Below are 24,414 nucleotides of genomic sequence, written 5' to 3' on the forward strand. Positions count from 1 at the left end.
GACCTCATAACACCATTATGCCAACACGGGGAAAAACAAAAGAAGATTTTACGTTTTTTCACCAAAAAAATTAAACTTCAAAACATGCAGTACGGTACTTCACACAGTGAATGATGATCAGTTCAAATCCCGTGAATTTGAGTGATATGCCGCTGACCTACAAATTCTACCACCTGCAATGCGCTGCCTGGGTTGAAATTTCATTATATGCAGACCAGGGTATGCGCTTAGCGGACTTCAGTGCTGAACGCATTCCCAGTCTGTTTGTGCTTACTCAGTGCAGTGCGCAACGGACATCCTAAAAACACCCTAATTTTGACTTTTTTGTGGTAAAATTGGACTAAAAAGGTATATAAAAATAAGGTTATTAAAAAAAAAACCCCGCGATTTATATCCTAGCTCGTACATCGTCCGCTTCCATATGCTACACGTCTTGGACAATATCTCTGCTGCACGATGTACTCAGACATAAATCCCAGTATTTTGTGAATTACCTTATATTATTGATGTGGGAATAAAACATCTGGCTTTTCAGTTTATTCAGGTACAGTCTGCTCTAATGACAATACAGCTATATAAACATGCAGGCTTTGTTGTGAATGTCTCCAATGGATCTCGTTACGACTTAAAATATCTTTGGGGTCCAGGCCTGTTTGGGGTCCTTAGGACAGACATCATTTGCTAAATTTCAAAACAAGCACCTCATGAGAATAAATTGTCATTTAATTTTAGAGGACAAGGTTCGTAATATGCCATGTGACAAATGGCAAGTGCTACATGTTTGGATGACCTCATCGTCCTTCACCCCTGCAGTGCACATTCGTAATGGGAATGGCAGATGCTAACTGTATACAGTTACAGCTTGACGACTTCTTCAATGCACAGGTGGATGAGAAACTACCCACCTAATGTGAGGTCGGACAACTGTGACTGCAAAGAGTATTGGATAGTTGTCTATACCGGGTATAACCAATGAGTCGAGCCACAGAAGGATTAGCAATCTTAGAATTGCTTGTGTAATTAAGTGCCATTATGCTGCCCAAAATCAATACCTGTAGTGCAAGACACATGAATTATACATTACCTTGTCAGCCTCATTGAACACCTGTTTGTCATTTACATATCATAAGTTATTCGTTGGCTCGACACTGAGTTGATGTCGTGCTATACGCAACCCAGGATGTTATACATGCTCCAAATACCCTGAGGAATGCGACACCACACCACATTCTACAATTCTTTGGCCTATAGCCACAGATGATTTCCACCATTGGTCAAATGAAGTATAAATTATCTACCAAACACAAGACTGTTACTCATTGCACCGACAGTGTACATCATACATGTACATGTAAACTCTGCACAATTTCCTAAGGGACTACATGGATAATTAGTTGGCCAGTAGCTACACAAAGTTTTACGTTTTCTTTCACAAATTGTTTTTAATGTCAACTGTGGATGCATGTCTACGATGTATAATCCTCAAAGCATAATGAGATACACTGTGAGTGTCAACTCAGCCTTTACATGTGTATAGGTTGGCCTGGACTAGAATTACACAAAAATGTAAACAAAATAACTGTTTACAGTGCACTCTATTATACTGCATAGGCAAACAAAATAGTACAGTAGATACTTTAAAGGCCAGGGACGGATCAATTTTGTTCTAGTCTGTAAGAGGATTATGGAGGTGTTATAAAAGCCTTTTGTTTTCCATTGAAATTGTAATCTCGTAAGTAAATTTCCTGGCAAGACAATCTGATGCATGACACAGCCTTTTAACATGTTTTGGGAAGTAGAACATAAACTTTCAACTGAAATACAAAAATCAACAAAAGTTATACTACTGGCCCTGTAAAACGTAACTACATGTACCGGTACATGTATGGCAAAGAAAATTGCATTCAACATAAAACTCTCCCCTAAATGAAAGTTTTGGAGCCTGAAAATCTGGTGACAAAATGGTTGAAACTTCATACGTACCGGTACAATGGCAGAAGTACACTGTTGGAAAGTTAAGCTGCTGAAAGCCTTTATTTGACAAACACTTACAGGGATATAGTCATCGGAACTGCGCTCAAAGGTCGTTTGGGACCCATATGACCCATGGCAACAATTTATCCAAGGCATAACGGTGATTGATGACAGATAAAACATGTCTGTCATAATCTGTCGTCTATAATTTAAATGTTGCAGCTATGATGATGAGGTGCATCTTGATATTGTGCACGAAATACATTGTTTGTAAACAAGAAACTTGCACAGTTGCAGTTCCGACGACTATATCCCATTAAAGACTGAAATCTGAACCATTGTTCAGCATCTTACACTTACAGTATACACGGTTACTGTGGCATCTATCTCTATCTCCGTATCATAAAATCTAGCTTGGCAGATTTTCAGCTACTAAAGATGTTTAGGTTTTGTAGAACAAGGCTGTATAAAAATACCGCAATTATACGGTGTCGCTCAAATTTGATCAGAATTAGTACATGTACATACCAAAGATCAACAATAAGTGTTGTTTCTATCTGTTCAGTGCAGGAAAATTCTATGTTGATGTTATGACAATGATTTCTGCACAGTACAACCAGAAAAACAACAAGAAATAAACCAGAAAAACAAGGATGGGAAAAGTAAATAAGGTCTGAAACTTTGGTTACTTGAGGTCAACTTTAGCAACATGCATAGCAGAGGGCAGATCGTCCATGTAGCCGACCCGAACACGAAGTGTCTGTTACCGAGTACCAAAACCTATGAAATATAGTTAAGAATGAGCTACAAAAGCACTATCAGTTTTAAGTTGCAGGTAGAATAAGTCTGTGCCTTTGTAAAAAATAATATAAAAATAGTAGAAAGTGAGAACCAGCTGAAAGTTAGTTGAGGAGACCTTGACCGCATATCATTTGCATCTCATTGTCGGCTACGTGGACTGTGTGCCTAGCAGAAAATGTTTCAACCATGGATGTACCAAAATAGACATCCATGGTTTGAACAGGTCTGTTAATATAACACAGTTCATAAACAATGACAGGAAATGACTAATAAGCTGTTTCAGTTACTGCCACCACTCCCACACATAATTGGTACCCTGCGTACAAATAGGTTAAAGGTCAAAAACCTCTTACTCAGAAGTGTGGGCTGTTTCAGTTATTGCCACCACTCCTGCACATTTGCAGGATTTCCCCTTTTTCTTACCTCATTTGCATATTTTTGACACTGACATGTTCATTTGAACAACGTCACATCTCAACCCCTGCATCTACCTGTATACCAAATACTGAGATGGTAGCTTTGGCGGTATAGGAGCCTTTGTGTGTGACAGACATACATCCGCACATACATACAGACATACAGACGCCATCGACTCACCATATAAGCTCTTTTTAGTATTTATATCAATACCAAATATGAGCTAACAAAAAGCATAGATCCTGAAGTATGCATTTTAGAACTCTTTACAAAGACATAATTACCGTTCCTGTGTATTGTTCTCTTGATAGAAAATTAGCAACCTAGCAGAGATGTAGCTCCCCCATGATATTTAAGATAATTAAGATAACAAGTTTTGCTGGTTTGTCAATTAAGGGTATACTAATGAACATATGGAACAGATTTGAATATCAGAAGAAAATTTCTGAATACTGTGAAAACATTAATTATTAACTGGGATTTAATTTTCTATTTTTTGCTGTTCATAACATAAAATCTGCTAAATTAAATCCCTGTGAAAATGTTATACAACAATGGAATTCATTGTTTTACAGACAAAATCATTGAAATTAAATGCTAATGAAATGTCTCAAACATCAAAATAGTCAAATTAAATCCTCATAAAATTGATGATTTTACAGTATGCCGTAGGCTACATGTATTTGGGGGATGGGAAAAAAATCCAACTGGTGATCATTTTCGGAATTTTTTAAACGAAAACTGACAGGAAAAGTTGCTCCAAAATACTGTACAACAGAACAACAACTTTCCTTGAAGGTTGAACAAAACTGATAAAGATCATCCCTAAGGACCTTCACATCAAATTTCAAAGCAATCAGAAGAGCATATAACAGAAGATTCATTTTAATAAAAATCGGAAAGAATTGCCTGAAAAATACAAACAAGAGACCTAATGGCCAATAGAGCTCCCGTGTCTTATTAGAGACTACCTGGGGGGTATTTGTGACGCATGTATTGATGAAGAAGGTGGAAATCATTGATAGCTCATTTAAGGGTGGCCTGACCAAAATGGCAAAAACAGTTCCAAAAACACAGAGCATATAATATTAAGATCATTCCTATACTTGTCTATCAAATATCAAAGCTATCGGACAAGCAGTTTTTGAGAAACAAAGGTTTCGATCCCAAAGGTTGAAAATAGCCCTAAAAATACAAAATTGCAGAGTTCATAATAGGTAATTTTCACATATCATGTTAAGATAATCTCTAGGAACCTGTACACAGTAATTATCAAAATTATCAAATGACTAGTTTTTGAGAAACAAATTTGTTAACTAAAAATGGCAAAAATTGGCCCAAAAATACAAATTTGCAGATTTCATCATTAGATATATCACAAACAGATAACATGACGGACGACAGACAACAGAAGCAACCATACATCCATCTATTAGATAAGCTCTGCGTCACAGACAGCATAGCTAAAAATGCAAATTTTACCACAATTTTAAGAAAAACCTGACTGAGCTTAATCCAAGAAACCTTCATAACAAGTTTCAAACCCACTGGACAAGCATTTTGAGAAATATTTTGACCAAAACAGGGGAAAAATTGCTCCTAACCCTTTCACCACCATGGTTTGTCCCAAAATCCATTGTTTTCTATGGTAAAGTTGGACCTGTATACAGGGAAACTGGGGTGAAAGGGTTAAATAAAAATATGCAACTTTTCACACAGTCAGTGTTAAAATTTGACAAAACCACCTTAAAACCTGCATGCCAAATTTCAAAGCAATTGAATAAGATGTTTCTGAGAAATTTTGTGACCAAAAATTGGAAAAAATTGCCAAAAAATACAAATATGCAAATTTAACACAATTTACATAAATCTCAAAAAGGACACCCTAAGAAAGCTGCTGCCTCTTCAATTTCAATGTAATCAGACCACCTGTTTTGGAGGAGACGCTTGGAACTGAAGTGTTGTTGACCACTGCCATCAACAAAGGACGACAGATGACCAACCTGATTAGCTCCGCATCACAGACAGAGGAACTGATAAAACTGTAAACTGAATTGGCTTAACTTTTTCAGATGTTCAACGTGTGTCTGCTTCTCACAGTTTGGCAATTAAACCTACAGGTACATCTAGCAGCCATGGTTCAAATTGAATGAAAAACACACAGTCAAATGTTACCACTCTCAGAGTACGATACCGATACTATGATGTGCAAATTAGAACTCAGAAATCTTCTGTACAAAATAATGTAGTTGATGATTTTACCAGATCTCTGTCCCGCTCAGTTGTCCAGAAACACTATAGGGCAAAGGTCATACGGTAGAACTTTAACGATGATGAAGGTTTCTTCGAAGGCCAGCATTTGGTGAGTTTGGAGTTAACAAATTCTTGTCTCCATCCAAGGATGATAGCATCTAACAGTAGACACATTAACATAATAATCACAGAACATGGCACCCACCATTGGATCCTTCAGGGGGTCACGTGGGAGGATAAGCATGAGTGCATAGATAATGTATTTTTTGCAATCAAAAGCTGTCGTTTTTCAGAACATACATGTTCCCAAAATTCTATACAATGCAAGGTACATGAATATTCCACATTGATTAAGGGTCATTAGCATAGAATTTTAATACTGAAACAATGCTCATTAATGTAATCTGCATATTTGAATATCATTATTCCTCGCTCTTGCACTAATTGCAAAATTCACACCTTTTCATTTCAGGCCAGTGCTGACAACTTGCTCTATTTATGGTCTCCCTTTGTTGTGACTGACGCACATATTTTAAAAATATAGACAACAGCAAATGAAGCTCCACACTGAATGATTAGTATTTAGCGTAAAGGTAGTGAGCTACTGGGTATATCTAGCCGTATAGAGATCTTGGTGGTATGGTGAATCAGGTCTTTCTTTGACTCAGTCAAAAATGTTGTCTCACGTTCACTGCAATTTCACTCCTCCTGACTCATCAAACCATCTCATCTCATCTTGGTAAAGCTTACATATAAAATTTGACTTCCCACTGGTGACACATTTCATTTACAGAAATTTGTCGCAAAAGTATGAGTAGCTTGTTCATTGGTCTCTCAACAATACTGCAATCATCTGCTTGTGTGTATTACGCTGGCCATGATAAATATTCCTGCAATTACAAATTCTGTCACACACCTGAGCTACATGTATCCCATTTATATTTAACAATACAGTCAGACTCAGAGAATAAACTTATTTTTCTCTTTCAATATCCAAGTCTACATACAACATGTGAAACACGTTACAATTGCCTGAATCTATTACTTGACAGGCCAGTGTCAGGAAAATGTCCACCTGTTCTTGGTCCATAAACCCAAGTATCCAAAAGCAATGTGTAATAAATATCTTACTATTAAGGAGCTTTGCCATGGAAAGTACGGTCAATGATCTTCTGGTAAAACATGGAAATGCATAAAGTTTAGCCTTCACAGCTAGATTTGTGGTACATCTTCCAAGTTTGCAATACAGTGAGTAGATTAATCACTAAGGTAAATGCATTATGGGATGACAGAATTAATATGAAAGAAATGTAAATTACATGTAGGTCAGCAAAAGAAGCAGTTGTTTTTTTTTTCTTTTCATCTCAGCTCACTGTTGACGGATCAGTCAATATCAAATGGGGTGACAGAATTAATGGGGAAGAAATACAAATTAAGAAACCAAAAGTCATCTTTTTTTCTAACCTTTTCATTCTCACTGGGATATAATGTACCTCAGGGACAGATACTCAAACTATCAAACATTTATTGTTTTGGTCTATCTCTTGTGGGGGTCATTTTGCAGCTCCCGTGGCAAATAAAGTTTTCTCTGACGTATTTTTGTGACAACCATAGATTTTATTTTCCCCATTGAGTTAACACAGGGTAATGAGGGCCACTGTGAATTTGATGCATGAGGAAATATCGCAATGGGTATTTTGTTTGTCTGGAACAATTTTGCACACTCACCCCTGATTTTTATTCTTAATTTGTGAGAGAATGGGTTTTAAAATGCCTTACAGAAAGTATGAATATACAAAAGTTTAAGTTTTTCAATTTCAAGGTCCTTAATTGCCAAGTGTCACTTTTCAATGGTCTAACTTCTCCCCTGAAAATAATAAGGCTCAAAAAGCCAGTATTCAGTACATGTACTCGTTGTTTAAACTTTATTTGGCTTAAGGTTAACCCTTTGAGTGCTGTTATTTTTCCAATCAAAATTTTAGTGCGACATTTCACCAATTTTTATAAATATTCTGTAATTTTTTTGATAATTTTGGACCAATTTTTATTAATATTCGGTAATTTTTTTGATAATTTTGGACCAAATGGACATCACATTTTATTGGACACAGATTTCATCAAAATTTTGGCAATAAACTGAAAAAAATTGAATGGGCTATATTTTACAAAGCTATATTTTACAAAGGGGACAAAAATTGACAATGGTGCTTAAAGCGTTAATGTTCTACCACTTGTTAATGGTGGATCAACTGTCATTGTTTCATAATAACTGAATTCAAGCCTAGACAGAAATTCAATTTAAAAAAGAAATGGATTCACCATTGCCAAAATTATTTTTTTACTTGCTACAGCGACTAGCTGAGTAATGAATATTTTTATACCCTGTAACTAGTGTAAGGAGCAGAAATTGGAAACTCCTAGTGGTTGGCGTAACTGAACAGAAATATTGAAAAATTGTCACAACTAAGTTATGGCTGCTGTGTACCGGTATATCTATCTTTTTCTATGAGCTGTTTTTGCCTTGTTGTAGCAACTGTCTATTTATCCTATACATGGTCTCATTGTATCAATGAAAAGACATTTTATATTCAGGTATTCTGCATCTCTAAGACACTTTCCTCCATAAAACTTGTGCAAAGGTTGGTGCCAAAGAAAAATATTACCTAATTATAAAATTTTATGATATTTGAAACTCAAAATGGCTGCCACCCATATTAACTGTATGGGGAAAAAACAAACTTTTGGATTTAAAAAAAAAATAAGATCGTGAAAAGTTTTCTACTCCAAGAGTTTTAACCCTTTGAGTGCTGTAATTTTCTCGTGCCAAAATTTCAGTGCAAAATTTTACCAATTTTTATGAATTTTCCTGTAATATTTTGATAATTTTGGACCAAATTGACATCACATTTCATTGGCTACACTTTCTTCTCAAAATTTTGGCAAAAATCAGAGAAAAATCGACGGGGGTTTATTTTATAAAGGGGACAAAAATAGACTTTGGTGATCAAAGGGTTAAAATGAGTCCTTAAAGTGGTAGATCAAAGAAGAATTGAAAAAAATTTGACAGTCAATCTGTCCCCGAGGCAATACAACATACTGGTGGTATGATACCTGTTTCAATGCAAGCACGTAAGACATGACAGAGTTGATCTCTAAAGAGTCTCTGGTCAATGGTCTGCTTGCAATTATATTAGCTTACTGTGACATGCACTGGTTTCAGGACAGAACTATGGAAATACAAGTATACATAATGTACTCGGCTTCTCCTCGTACTTTACATGTATGTTGAGGAAATTCCTTTCATCCATTATGGTCCATCGTCGTAAACCACGCGCCTCTTTACCGCAACAGCTTAGCGCTACGGTTGCGTAGGTCAGCAGAGCGGAAATTATTGCTCTGGCTCGCGAGAATGTTTTGGTCGAGGAGCCGGGCGTACTTTATTTTTTTTATTTAATTACTCATCCAACAGGTGAACCTAATTACAGGATGAGGTATACCCACAACCCACTACCTAATGGAGCAATGAGGAGTAAAGTGCCATGCTCAAGGGCACAACACTGATGCTGGATTCTCGAACTCTCCATCCTTTGACGGTGAGTCTGTTGCTCCAGACCTACCGGGTCTCGAATTTGCCAGCCTCCCATAGTGAGTCCAGTACCCTATCCACTGCTTAAAAATTGGGTAATTTGTTTCTACCACAATGTACACAGTTACCTCCGATATTTTACGGTATTCCTTAATGTTGAAAGAGAATTGTTCAAAGTTTGCTGCGGAAACAACAAACAACAGTCAAAGAGCATTAACATGACACGGGCACTTTCACCCATCAATAGCCTCCATCAACAGACTCCACTCACACCATTAATTAACATTCATGGAGTGTTGCCACTGATACCGTTTCTATTGAGCTATCAATTGTTTCTTGGTCATGCATGACGAAGAGCTGGGATCATGGAGTGATTTCTGTCTGACACTGTATCCTATTCTCATGGATTTTCTATAAAGTTAAAAAGAATGAGTTCAGAAGTGCATTTATTAGGAGACAGAAAGTTCTTGAATAAAAGTCAAAATAAAAAGACCTGCTGATCGCAATGTTTTGGCATTTATTGCTTTGTAAGCCTAGACGTTTCAGGTGCTTTAATCCTTGTCTGGCATTAGGAGGAAGTGTTTCCAAACCTTATACCGACCAGTTCATCCAAAGTTGTTTTGTAAATTTTGCCCAGCTTGCATCAGGCCAAATGCTCCTTGTTAAAGGCACATGAGCTGCAACTTTTGGAATTATTTTCAAGATTTTGTATTTAGATTAAAATTAGTCCATAGAAATGTTCTTACTCAAAGATGTTTACTCAAGTTTAATTATCCACTGAGTGGGACTGCATGAGGAAGGTTTCAGAAAGACAAACAATAAATGGATGCCGCACCCAAATATGGCCACCTCCATACAACTACATGATAAACAGCGTGAATGGTACATGTACACATTTGAATCTTTACAAATACAACATGGTGCAACCCACTGAAAGGACGGGAAAGGGATTCACTCAACTTTGACAAAAAATTGTCCGTCTTTCACATAACATGGCAAGATTTTGAAAATGGCAGGAACTTCAAAATGAACAAAAATCTGTTCAGTTTCTTGCCTATTCTGCCACAACAAGGAAACGTAGTTGAGAATAGTGAATGGCTACATCGTTCAATTCGCAGATTGCAAATAATATCCATGGAAATCAGAAGTACCTTGAGGTTGGACAAATTTCACAGAGTTGCAGCTCATGGGCCTTTATCATTCGTTTGTGTAGTTGTTTATGCATTTTTCTTTTGTTGTAACAGCTGTAACAATGATTATTTCCAAATACCATAGAGAACAAATAAAGAGTTGCATTTGTGTTCAGGTTTGTCAATAAGGAACAGTGTAGATTTTTGTTTGTTTGTTTTTGTTGTTTACAAGTATAGTCAATAAATGATGAAAGTATACCCAGCTTTTGCTACGAGGAGTTACATGTAAGCACTCATGTATGTCCGCCACTCTTAAATACTCACCTTTTTTGGATGAGTATTATATTAGACACTTGAAGAATCATTTATTTACTATACTTGTAAACAACAAACAAAAACAAAACAAACAAAAATATACATTGTTCCTTAAACAAACAAACAAAAAACAAATATACAGACAAACATTATTCTTCATTGACAAACATGAACACCAATACCTATTCTTTGGTTCTTTATTGTATAAGGAAATAATTATACATTATGAATAAACTAACAAACATTTAAAAACAAACAAACAAACAAATGTGGAGCCAGAGTTCCCTGTGAATACAGTGATCAGACATGGTTTGGGACATACATCGCGGCGCCACCGTTTCACTGATAGTGTTTGCTGACAGTGTCACGCAAACGGAAACAGGGTAATAAAACAGAAATAAAACGGAAATAGGGTATAATTTTCTAGATCTTGCTATATTCTTGAAGAACACTGATTTGTGCTGCCACCCCCCCCCCCCTCCCCAGTATACTTCCCATGATTAGACAGTTTCAATGTTTATAGTACAACTTGGATACATTGTTGTCCTCTTGAAAGTGTTCACTTTTGTACTTTGTCCAATTTTGGAATGTACCATACCACACTCTCTGCTAGTGTGAGTTGAGTATAATAAAGATTGATTGATTGATTGATTGATTGATTGATTGATTGATTGATTATACTCATTATGGCTATAGTATACTGACGCCACATCGATATTACAATCCTTTCTTCATGAACAGACATACAGTGGTTTGTATGAGGTGAATTCCTCCTTATATTGTCCTTGGTATGAACTTGAACTGACGCTTTCCCTTGAACTTTGTGTATGTTGCAGTCCGCCGCGCCACGTTGAAGATTTGAGTCTTCGTCAAGGTCTTTGCCAGTCACTCATGATCATATGCTGGCCTACAGACAGTTCATGAATATTTATTGACAAGGCCATCATTTCATAAATTATCGAACATTGCCAGAGTCATCCTTTCACATGGTAATCTTTCAGTCTATACATAGAAGTTCATCTTTTTCAATATTACAGGGGCGTCTAGTACGGTAAGGAAGACTCACAGATGCGTGGAGCGTTCAGAGTGAAGAGTACCGCATTGGCAATTTGATGCACCTGTGGGATTGTGGGACAAGTACTGCAGTGTTTCAGCACTTCGGGGTTGCCAGTGCAGTGTAGCTTATTGCCATTCAGGCTAAGTACTGTACTACCACGGTCCGGTCACTCGAACCCTGACAGTGATACTACTGTGTTTCCAGGTCTAGACGCAGAATTAACAACAGGACTAGATTTCCGCACTAGACCCCACCCTCGACTAGGCATATAATCTGTTATTAGTGTTAAACATGTACAACGGTTGCACCGTCTCGTGGAGGGACCCACAGGTTATCGTAACGTTGCTTGGATAGTCGTTCGAGGCGGGCGGCCGCAGGTCGCCGTGGCTCGCCTCGAACGACTATCCAAGCAACGTTACGATAACCTGTGGAGGGACCGTGCAGTCGTACCATGGAGGCAGTCCATATGTATGAACCCTGCGTACTAAACCACGGGAGGGTTAAATATATCTATTGAGTTAACTTACCTAGAGCACCACATGATTCCAAAATATCTCACCAGATGTTATAACGTTGTGTCTTGCGAGCGAAACGACGCGTTATTTAGGTCGGGGTCTGTTCCCGTGGAACACTCCATGAATCTGCCAAAACATTACGCTATAAATAGGTGGAACTTTGCACATCGGTCGCCAGACCCTCTAAGTTTGTTGCATTTTGCCATGACATAAATGACCTTGACTACGCCTCGCGTCGCTGTCCGCACGCAAAGATGTGGAGGGACCATGGCAGGTTTTTTTTTCAGTTTTTTAGACAACTGATATTTTTCGTATAAGGTCCATTTAATCTCGCATGTATGTTTTTTTGTTTGGCGACGATCGGTTTAATGTACAGCAGTAGTCTATGAATTCAGAGATGTTGTGTGCAGGTCTTGAACAACTTCTATTGATTGTTTTTCCTACATACGTTGCACCGGGCGGGGCAGTTTTATGTACTATAGGTAATAGACCACTGTGGTGTTCGTGTATATTTTATTTGTATCGAGTTCAGTATATTCTTTATCGTACAATTCTGAAGCCAGATTGTGTACTTCAGTTTTTACAGTGCCAGAGTTGTTCGCTCTTAGCACAGGCGGCCCAGATGTTATTAATTTTAGGTATTGGGTTTTCTCAGTTTTCTCTATCAGTTCCTCTCGTTTTCCGTATGCTCTGACTGATCGGAGTAAGTAAAATAAATGATTATAAAACCTAACCTATCCTCTTGACTCTTTAATTATTTTACACCCCATTAAAGCCCCCACTCAATTATCAAATTTATCTAATATAAATATTATTTACTTGGTGAAATATTCAATGGAAAACAAAAGAATGACAAACTGTTAATGGGCTATTGACACATTCACTAATGCGAGAACCTGGGATTGAGAAGGGCGCCTTTAAAAGGACGTTTTAATCTCTCATATACACATCTTGTAATTAATTAGTTAGAACAATTAATTATGCTAATCCGTGGACTTATCAGGGATTTTATAGGTTGGTCAACATTGCGAAAGATAAGAAAAATATACTTTTTCATTTACATCTCTTTCTTTCGCATTGTTGACAAAGCCATAAAATCCCTAATAAGTCCACGGATTGGCATAATTAATTGTGTTGACTAATTAATTACAAAATGTGTATATGAGAGGTAAACGTCCTTGTAATGGGGTGTAAAATGAATAAAGAGTCAAGAGGCTAGATTAAGTTATCTAATCGTTTATTTTATTTACTCCAATCAGTCTGAGCATGAAGAAAAGGAGCTGAACTGACAGAGAAAACTGGGAGAAAACTCAATAAATAACGTCTGGGCCCCCTGTGCTGTGAATACGCCTGTAGAATTGTTTGTTGCTGAGCTGTCTTTCGCACTCTATTATGTAATCTTTTGTGTCGACGATGACAATGCTTGTACCCTCGTTCTGGTACCCTCGTGGAATGGTTTGGTTGTTATTTGTTTATTTTTGAATAGTGTTCGGACACTGACCGTGCGTGGTTCGGAGCGCCATTGTTTTAGATTTACTCCAAGTCTGTGGACATATTGATTTCTCAAAAAAGAATAAATTGAAGGACTAAACTTCCGCGGACTCGCGCTAATTGGTACTATGGTAGGCTGTTTTGCAGATCGTGGGGCCATGGGGTCAACGTCCATGGCCCAGCCAGTAACTCAGCTGTCGAGAAAAACCAGGCGACTGGGGGCCAATAGGGCCTACTATTGTTTCAGCGCATTATAGGCAATATGTTTCGTTTCCCTGTTGTTGACAGGAAGCTTAACAGTTGCTAACTTTGTTGCTTCGAGATAGTTTTTGAGTTTGGTGTCGTATGATGTTAAGCTTATTAGTGTCCAGTTTGATTTCAACTTGAATGTGTGTCGTTGGGACCGTTCGTGTCTTATAATTTATCGGAGTCTAATGTTCCGTATGAAGCAGTTGATATCCTTCAGTGACTCTATTCTGTTTGGACGTTTTTGTGTTGGAATTTCAAGCCTTTGGTCAGAGCTCATATTTCTATGTGTGATGAGAGGTTCTTAACCAAAATTAAGTTTTTGTTAGCCTCTATTTTTCTTGTCACTTTCTTTCGGGTGCGACTTTTTTCTGTTTGTTTGATTTTTCTATTTGTTTTTTCAGTTTGATCCTTATTAAAGCCCCAGTATTTGTAACTTTTAACAATTTTTTTCATATTTTTGATACAATGACATCCTCAGTATGTGAAAGTAGACCATAATTAATACTGACTCGCATGGTTTGCATGCCCAGCCCGCCTCACGATTAACAGTAAAAGGAGTGAAAAATGACTTCTTGTCCGGACCAGAAGTCGCTTTGTTGACACACGAAACGAAACGTAATCACACCATCGCGCATGCTCAACCACATCTACTCAAGTTATACTGTGGCGTCCGTAGAAACCATACGCTCTTCGAAAAGGTCTGGTCCATCGAAACTGGAGACTCAGCTAAAAACGCGCGAAAGTTGGGTGAAATACCGGAAAGATATAAATATGTAAGTTTTTACAGATTGTTCCGACTATAATGAGCCGTGCAAACAAACGTCTTGAACAGCTAAACTAACGACTGAGGCAGTCGATTGTAAGCTTCATGCAATGCAAGGCACTGCACGTTGTGACCGATGGTACGGAGATCAAGTTTGCTGAATGACTTGAGAGAGAAAAACATATATGAATAAAAATTCAACACTTCACCATTGTAATCATTGAACTAGTCGTTTCTTCCATTATGGAGTATAATGAAAATTTCGTTGAAAATAAATGACGGACTTGATTCTGCTCCGTCTACTCAAACGAAGTTTTGTGTACGGCCAGGCTACGCTGCAGGCAACACAGCCTATCAACTTCGCATATCGTTGCCGTACGGCGTAATTGAAAACGCTCAGAAAGGAAAAATTATATCTTGAATGCAGTACAAAAGTCTTACTTATTAAATTTAAAAGTATTTCAAAATAATATCGAACGTAACGGGTATCTAATCCTCACAAGGACTACAGTAGTACAACAAGTATCGGCTAGCTGCGATGCGATGGAGCTCTGCAGGCATTGTAAGCTTAGAAGTTCGAACACAAGAGAGATCCCGGCCTCACTGCAAAGTCGTCCCCTGCGCACCCGGCCCGACAGCAAACTAACCTCTTGGTTTGATTCTGTTGTTTATATATTTTTGTATAAAATTCATGATACATATCTGACTTTCACAACTGTACAATTTGCCCAGGACTGTGAGTTTGGCTGTAGTCTACAGACGATCGGAGGGAGCTAAAGCAGGCCCCAAATTTGCATGGACAATGCCCGGGACAATTATAGACGCAGCTCGATGAGAAAGTCATTCACATAAACCTAAATGAAGAGATCAATACAAAACTTTTAAACATCACTGGTTCTGAAAATTTATGATCAACGGTTCTGACCTACGGATTTTACACTGCGACGTTGTTTTTTGTGTGTATGGCCGGCTACTAGTCCTGTAAGGCTGTACTACATGGAGGTAGTAGACTGTACAAGTGCAGCGGGGTCGGGCCGAGATTGGTGTGGGGCCTGCAGCAAGGTAAAATTGACAGCGTCCATTGCAGAATGCCCGCGTGTTATTCTTTCTCGTTTGGGAGGAAATTTACCGCTGTATTCAGAATGCCTTTTTACCAGTATAGAAGTTCAGTAACTGATGCATCAAGAGCCAAGAGTCTGTAAATTTCTTAGCAGAAGCTCCATTGTTTTTTTCTAAATTTTCGCTGAGATACAGCAGTGCGTATACTGGTCCCGATCGTTCTGACTCAGGCGTTCACAGCTGTTTAGGGAGCCGTCATTATTTACGATCTGGGGGTCGGAGGAATTACATTCGAAACTCCGAGATTTTGAGTCACACCCCAGCCAACCATGATGACTTTGAGTAACCCCCTCTCTAACAGAAAGTTTGGCTTACCTGAGCGCATGTAACAATATGTAGATATAAAAGCTCACCTAATAACCAGTCCCCGACCATATAGTATTGTTAAATTTGGATGGGTAGCATGTCAGTATGGTATGGTTAAATGTCCAAGTGGTTGTTGAACTCAAGTCAAATAAAATATACATTTCTAATATGATAATATAAATGATGAATTCACAACAGTTCAGTTTTGTCCTAGATCCTTTGCACTTATAGTGATATCTGTCGAGAACATTTCTCCATGACCCAGCCTCTCCTTCCAACCCTGGTAACGACTGCAGAAAACTACTGTGTGACACCATCATCACCACTGTTGATCCTCATCTTTAATGTCGCTGGTGCCATTGCGTACATGAACAACGATATCATTCTCATCGTCACTATCTTCTCTTTCATAATAAGTATTGCTAGTAATAGCAGCTACTTGTTGTTTTTTGCCTTGCTTCATCTAGTTGATATTTATTTGTACTGTTATATTTATTTTCTTTTTATTTAATATGTATCAGAGTAAAATATATATAATAAACTAATCATTATGTCATTGAGGACAGAGTAAGACAAAGAAAAAACATTTTGAGCACCCCCTTATACTTTCAATTTTTGAATGACCCCCAGGTCATAAATACTCACGGTTCCCTTACTTGCTGCCAAAGGCCATCGCGTTCACTGCATTCGACAGCCTACCACACATTGCCAAACTATGTTGCTTCGATTTCGGAATCACCTTGGCGCTAAAGCGACAATCAGCTGAGATTTATTACTTCAAGTTACTCAATTTTGATAGCTATTTGCCTACAGAAGTGAGCCAAGTGTATATAGTGTCGTCTTGATTTTACATCGGTACCCGGAGTTCTGAGTGACCAACTGCAGGGTGCGCATCGGTGCACTGCCGACTGCAGTTTGAATGATCCGTACATAACGCACACGGTACCAGAATAGAATGTTAGCCTCCTCTGCCAAAGTTCTGTATCCTCTGAAACACAGTAGCAGTACGTATTTGAACGGAGAAGAACAAAATAAAACCATTCGCAGGTCATTCAGCCGGTGACCATGATTACTAGGCAGTGTGGCGTGGCATGGCAAGGCCCCAGGAATGTTGCAGGCTCGATGATGTCATCAGTATCGGCGTTCTCGATCACGTGCACAGCCTACAAGTTGTCAACAAACCCGCGCGGCAATCCAACTCGATCGGGCAATATTTAGCGTTTGTATGTCACTACAGGAGCACAAATTTGGCTTATTTCTTTACTGAACAACATTTCACGATGGATGTAAGAGAATAATATGTAATTTCGAACATAAAAAAAGGTTAAAAGTTACAAATACTGGGGCTTTAAGTTTTTTTGTTGACTTAGCTTCCTTTTTTCTGTAATAACACAGCACAAGGGGACATACAAAATTATCGGAGTCCTATTAGCCGTACAAGTTTCCCTAAAAGTGTCAAGTACATGGGACTAACCCAATATTTGAGGAAAAACATCGGGAACAATAGAAAGTTTGACCGGTCATAATTCCAATTGATCAATTTTTGTGTGGGCGCAGGGCTGGAATGTTGCTTTCACGGGCTGATGATCAATAAACTTGACACCGGCCGATGTTTTTGAAAAAAAACTCAATTCAAGGCCTAAATGAATTCGACAACAGTGACGAAAATGAAAGCGAGAAGCATGAATTCTGCCTTGTTTCGATAATCGCAATCATATCAATCCATAATCCAATAACATAAGGTCAGAATTCGTAAGACAATAGTTGTAAACATAGACACAAAACAGCACAGAACAGACAGTAACTAGACTGTACAAAAACAACGTCAAATTCACGAAAGAAAGATATATGGACCTCTGGCCAAAAGACTAAGAAGTGATGTCAGGTGTTTCAAAAAATGTAAGTGCATCCTGCCCCACATGTGGCACCCGCCATATATCAATCTGTAGGTCAGATAGGTATATACGTAGTGGTCACTAACTATAAGGCCCAATGTCACCGATGCCATCAGCGATCATTTGTCGAAGAGAGATATTGTACTTATCTACCAGCTTGTAAGAGAGATGGCCGTGTCTCTCTACAAAATCACCATGAACTTCATGCTCTTGCATATCGAATAAGCTGAGAAATGTATACCCCATAAGCTGGTGAGAGTGGAACATTACTGATGAGGTGTGGGAAGTTGATTATACAAAAGTTGAAATCATCTCTCTTGTCATATAGCCTAGTAGAAAAGTGACCATTCAAATTCAAATATCGAATTCAAGTAAAATGTCCAGATATGAAACAATTCTGGAGGATAAATCATAGCGAGATAGTCACTGAATTTGAAGTTATTCATTGAAATAACATCGTCTATGTATCTAAATGTTAGGTTGAAAGTTCTAGCTACACAGACCTTTTTCTGTTTGATTAGGTTCTGGATAAATTCTGTCTCGTATGAGAACAGAAATAAGTCGGCAAGCAAGGGAGCACAGTTAGTGCCCATAGGAATTCCTATACACTGTTGGAAAATGTGTCCTCCAAATTCAACAAATATGTTGTCAATGAGGAAATCAAGCGTACTGATTTCTTTCTCGATATAAACACTTTAGCGTTAATAATATTTTAAACAAAATATGTAGAATTATACCCTAATACCACATATTTGTAACGGCGTGAACCGTTTTTGTAGAAAAATCCTTGGTTGATGATGTTTTTTAAGCGTTCTTTCAATTTATCATGTGGTATTGTGGTATACAATGTGGAAAAATCGAAAGTTTTAATAGACGTTATTTTTGAAACACATCTTGATTTCAAATTTTCCAAAAGTCGAATCCTTCGAATTTTTTATCCACATTTGATTTATACCATTCCGAGAAAAGACACATTACAGTATGCTTGAAGTCCCCGTTTAACAGTACAAAGAACAGAAGTCATTATCTTAAAGCTTCAATAACTCTGTTGTTGAACATTTTGAAGATCCTACGATAATCTAGCTTTGTAAGTTGTTTTGTGGAGCTTTGGTATGCAGTATAAGCTAGGCAACTTATTATGGTCATCCTTTGTTGAAATATATATGAATGACTTATGGTTTGCCAAAATAACAGATTTGTTGAACATTGATTGTCTGTAAGTGGAGTTGGTGGAGGTCTTAGTACCAAGTTCGTCTATAAGAAATTCAAAATAATACTTCTTACAGACAAATGCAATGTTATTGGCAGCTTTATCAGCAGAGACGACAACATATTTGTCATGGATATCATTCAAACACTTAACAGCATCAGGCTGTAAAATTAATGAGGTTGCGCGATGGGCTGCTTTCCTATTAATTTTTGAGTGACAAATAGTAAGTTGACTTTTCCTTGATTGTATGTTACACAATCGACACAGCCCCTCCTCTCCCCCCCCCCCTTGCTCATTCTGGTTTCGCCCTCATCAAGGCACAGGCGAGCGCTGCAAGTGACGATTTCGAATTTGGGAAACTGCTGATTTCTGTCTCTGCAGAATTTGAAAATGCAGCTGAAAATGCTTTGTTGGATCGTAGGAACTGCGCTCAAAGGTCGTATTGGACCCATGCGACCAATGTAAACACTGTAGCCAAGAAACATTGGTGATTGCTGAAAGTTAAGACATGTAAACATGTCGTAAAATTTAATGTTGCAGCTATGTTGATCGAGATACCGTGCATGGATTAGAGTCGCACAGGCGCAGTTCCAACGACCCCTTCATATGGTTCTCCGAGCGTGGTAAATGGAAGCATTCAGTTATTATGGCCGGGGATGGGCCGGCAAAATCCAGGGGGGGGGGGGGTCACCTCAAATTTGAAAACTGCAAAGGGGGGGGGGTCATGTGTTTTTCAAACAGCTCAGAGGGGGGGGGTCACTTAATTTTCATAAGTATCCGTCCCATCAAAAAGCAGTTTCAGTGTTCATAAATATTCTGGGAGATAAAATGATTCGTTGCATGATTTCATCATCTGCAGTTATTCACCTGTAAATCTGAACAAAAGTATAATTATCTGTCACATGAACATCTTGACTTGACAACTCTGAGGCTTGTCTTATTGTAAATCAAGCTCATTGAACTGAGGGCAATGAACAATTCCTATTACTTACATATTAGAGATATAGCAAGTTTTGTCAGGGAAATTATTTAACCTGTACTGAGACTACTAGTACCATGGAAAGTTAAATAATACTTTTAGGTGAAATTCCAATATCATAATTTGTCCACATCTGAACTTTTAAATACCCTATCTGAAGCAAGTACATTTGTATCAATTATCAAACACCTATAAAAGCACAAATGAATTTAGTTTAGCATTGTAAAAAAATTATTCCTAGTTTTTTCATAGACTCCAATGTATAGTGCATCAACATTTCGGTGAAATTCCAAAATCCAATTTCTTGCACATATATCAACCTTTAACCATCCTAGGCTAACTAAGTACTTTAAAATGAATTATCAAATGTCTCTAAATACACAGATTTTGATAGTTTTGTATTGGAAAAAAATTATTCATATTTTCCTCATAGACTCCCATGTACAGTGAATCTACATTTTGGTATAATTCCAAAATCAATTTCTGGCAAACAAATCCATTTGTTACCACCCTAATCTAATCTAGTACATTGATATCAATAATCGAGAGTACATAAATACATTGGTTACCTATTTTTGTATTGGAAAAAAATTATTCATACTTACCTCATAGACTCCCATGTATAGTGGATGAACAGTTTCAGTGAAATTCCATAATCAGATTTCTTGTACGCATAATACCATCATATTCTAATCAAGTACAATTATGTTAATTATTGAACGTCTGTATATGCACAAGTATACCAAGTTTTTCATGGAAAAAAATTATTCACAACTTTATCATTGACTCCTATGTATAGTGGATGAACATTTTTGGTGAAATTCTAAGGTCAATTTTTTGTCCACATGCCAGTTGTAACAACCCTATTTCATTCAAGTACATTTATGTAAATTATCAAATATCTATAAATGCATAGATATAGTTTTGCATTGAAAAAGTACTACATAGATTTCTCATACATGTATGAGAAAATATATGTATACCATGTATAGTGAATCAACATTATCAACAGCTGATTTTTAATTAAATCCAAATATCAAAATTTTGTACACACACGCTTGCGCAAAAATATTGCGTTCCACCAGTTATTTCTGTCCAACCCCTTTGAGGGGTAATTTCAAAATTATAAGCAAGTCAGAAGGGGAAATCTGAGCATCAACACCTTTTGAGTTTGTAAGGAAGGTCATTTGAAAAAATCTAAGCTCTTTTTTAGTGGATTCTATCGCTCCATACCCCCGAGGTGTTTGTGTGTGCAACTTTACTCAAGCAATGGGGGGGGGGGGGGGGGGGTCAAGAAATTTTTGTCATCTTGAAAGGGGGGGGGGGGTCATCAATTTTTTGGTACAATGGGTAGGGGGTTCACTTATTTTGACTGATGCGCAGGAAGAATTTGCCGGCCCAACCCCGGCCATAATAACTGAACGTCCCTAATGGACAAAATTTGTTGAGCAAGCATTGAATATCGCAAGGCACAACAAAATGAAGTCTACATTCGTTTTTGTTCAGCCAATTTATGTACATACTGATTATATTTTTTAAATGTAAGAACGATTGGAACACTAAATTTTTCGTCGAACACCAAGATTGTGTTTGTTGTGTTGCAAAGAGGAATTGAATGCGTAGTGTATATATAGCCCGGATATATAGCAGTGTAGTTAGCTCTGCATGGCAGGGCTGTGCGTTATACGGTAGCAAGCCGTATAACGCCGGTAACACACTGCCCTGCTATGCAGAGCTACAGCTAGTAGTGTACTGTGAGTGTAATATCCGAGTGTACCTCTTCGGCCAAAGCTCTGCGTGGCAGGGCTGTGTGTTACCGGCGTTATACGGCTTTTAACGCCCGTAACACGTCACAGCCCTGCTACGCACGCAGAGCTATTTCGGTCCATGCATATTATAAATGGAGGAAAGCAAATTAAGTCTTGCATCACATGATGTGATTATAGCGAAGCCGAGTTCATCATGGAGTACAAAGTTCGCTTAAAAATACAGTTCGGTGATAAATAGTTTGCTATAAATTCATGCATTACGTTGTCCCTTTTGAATTTGAATGGCCAATTGTACTTCAAACAGTTGATAATTGAATTGTTTATTGTTGAACGTGATCTTTTGTCATCAAATTGCTTGAACTTTGCATAAATAGGCCGTGGGCTAGAGGGGGTCAACGTGCATCCCCCAACAGGATATAGTCCGTGGGCTAGAGGGGGTCTACGTGCACCCCCCCCCCCCACAGGATAACAAACCTGTATTTTTCAGAACCCTTGGGATCCCTAGAATACGAAATGGAATTTTAACAGAAAAAATATAGGGACGCAATAGCTGTTATGGTCATGTTTTGAGGGGTACCGCAAAATCACGATTTTCCAAGCCAAATGCATTTTCGTCAAATCTGTCTTCTTGTAAGTCATGTGCTGAGCTCATTTTTGAACATAACCTCACTTGTTTGGTATCATTAGAAAGGGAATTTATTCTTCTTTAAGATGACATATTGCATTATGCAATGTCTTCTACAGTTTTTGTCAAATATAACCGAAACTTACCCCTTACCCCAAAATTTAACATTACAAATTACAGAAAATCTCAAATTCTACCAATTTTTTAGCTAGGCATAATAAAAAATGCAATGATTTGTCTGAAATCTGTTTTATTTGATACAGGGACATGTCAGAATTATGAAATAGACTTTTAACAGAAAAAATATTGGGAATCTACATCTGTAACAGTCATATTTTGAAGGGTACCGCAAAATCATAGTGTTGCAGATTTGCATGCTTTTTTGTTAAAACTGTCTTCTTATAAGTTATCTGCTGAGCTTGTTGTTGAATATAACCTGACTTGTTAGGTATCATTAGAAAGATAATTTACTAATCTTTAGAATGACATATTGTAACATGCAATATCTTCTATAGTTTTCATGATATATAACCCAAACTTACCCCATACCCCAAAGTTTACATTGAAAATTTCAGTCATCGCTAAAACCAAATTCTACCATTCTTTTAGCTTGACACAAAAAATCTGGCCGTTTTTGCTATTAAATCTATTTTATTTGGTACAGGGACATGTCAGAATTATGAAATAGACTTTTAACAGAAAAAATATTGGGAATCTACAGCTGTAACAGTCATATTTTGAAGGGTACCGCGAAATCACAGTGTTGCAGATTTGCATGCATTTTTGTTAAAACTGTCTTCTTATAAGTTATCTGCTGAGCTTGTTGTTGAATATAACCTGGCTTGTTAGGTATCATTATAAAGATAATTTACTAATCTTTAGAATGACATATTGTAACATGCAATATCTTCTATAGTTTTCATGATATATAACCCAAACTTACCCCATACCCCAAAGTTTACATTGAAAATTTCAGTCATCGCTAAAACCAAATTCTACCATTCTTTTAGCTTGCAAAAAATCTGGCCGTTTTTGCTATTAACTCTATTTCATTTGGTACAGGAACATGTAAGAAATATGAAATAGACTTTTAACAGAAAAAATATTGCGATTCTATGGCTGTAACAGGCATATTCTGTGGAGTACTGCAAAATCACAGCAGTGCAGACTCATATGTGTTTTGTTAACTTTGTCCCATTGTAGGTCATCTGTTGCGCTTATTTTATTACATAACCATGTTTATTTGATACCATTTAAAAGCTAATTTATTAATCATTAAAATGAAATATTGCTATATAACATATCTTATATAGTTTTCATGGAATATGACGAAAACTTACCCCATACCACAACGTTTATATCGAAAATTACTTTCGTAGCTATCGTCAAATTCTACCAATTTTCTAGCTAGACATAACAAATAAGGCAATGCTTTATATGAAATCTTTTTATTTGGTACGGGGGAATGTCAGAAATATGGAACAGTCATATTTTGAAGGGTCTCGCAAAATCACAGTTACAGATTTGCATGCATGTTTGTTATATCTGTCTTCTTATAAGTCATCTGCTGAGCTTGATTTTGAATACAATCTCATGTGTTGGGTATCATCAGCAAGATAATTCACTAATCTTTAAAATGACATATTGTAACATGCAATATCTAGTATATTTTTCATGAAATATGACCAAAACTTACCCCATACCCCAAAATTTACATTGAAAATTGCAATCATAGCTAAAATCAAATTCTACAAATGTTTGAGGTAGACACAAAAAGTCTGGCCATTTTGCGATTAAATCTGTTTTATTTGGTATAAGGACATGTCAGAAATATGAAACAGAGTTTTAACATAAAAAATATTGGGACTCTACAGCTGTAACAGTCATATTTTGAAGGGTATTGCAAAATCACAGCATTGCGGATTTGCATGCATTTTTGTTAAACCTGTCTTCCTATAGG

The 24,414-nt window shown here is 37.4% G+C and overlaps 1 protein-coding gene across 1 annotated transcript in view; it reads right to left on the reverse strand.

The window, feature by feature from the left end:
• LOC139138948 (proton-coupled zinc antiporter SLC30A1-like) overlaps nucleotides 1-12,183 on the reverse strand; it is a 68,478-nt gene extending 56,295 nt beyond the window's left edge. Inside the window, exon 1 of the mRNA XM_070707584.1 lies at nucleotides 12,061-12,183. The gene's annotated coding sequence lies outside the window, so the exon portion shown is untranslated. The remainder of the gene's footprint in view (nucleotides 1-12,060) is intronic.
• Between the last annotated feature and the right edge of the window lie 12,231 nt (nucleotides 12,184-24,414).

The sequence above is a fragment of the Ptychodera flava genome, chromosome 1 (assembly GCF_041260155.1).
Source record: "Ptychodera flava strain L36383 chromosome 1, AS_Pfla_20210202, whole genome shotgun sequence".
Lineage (NCBI taxonomy): Eukaryota > Metazoa > Hemichordata > Enteropneusta > Ptychoderidae > Ptychodera > Ptychodera flava.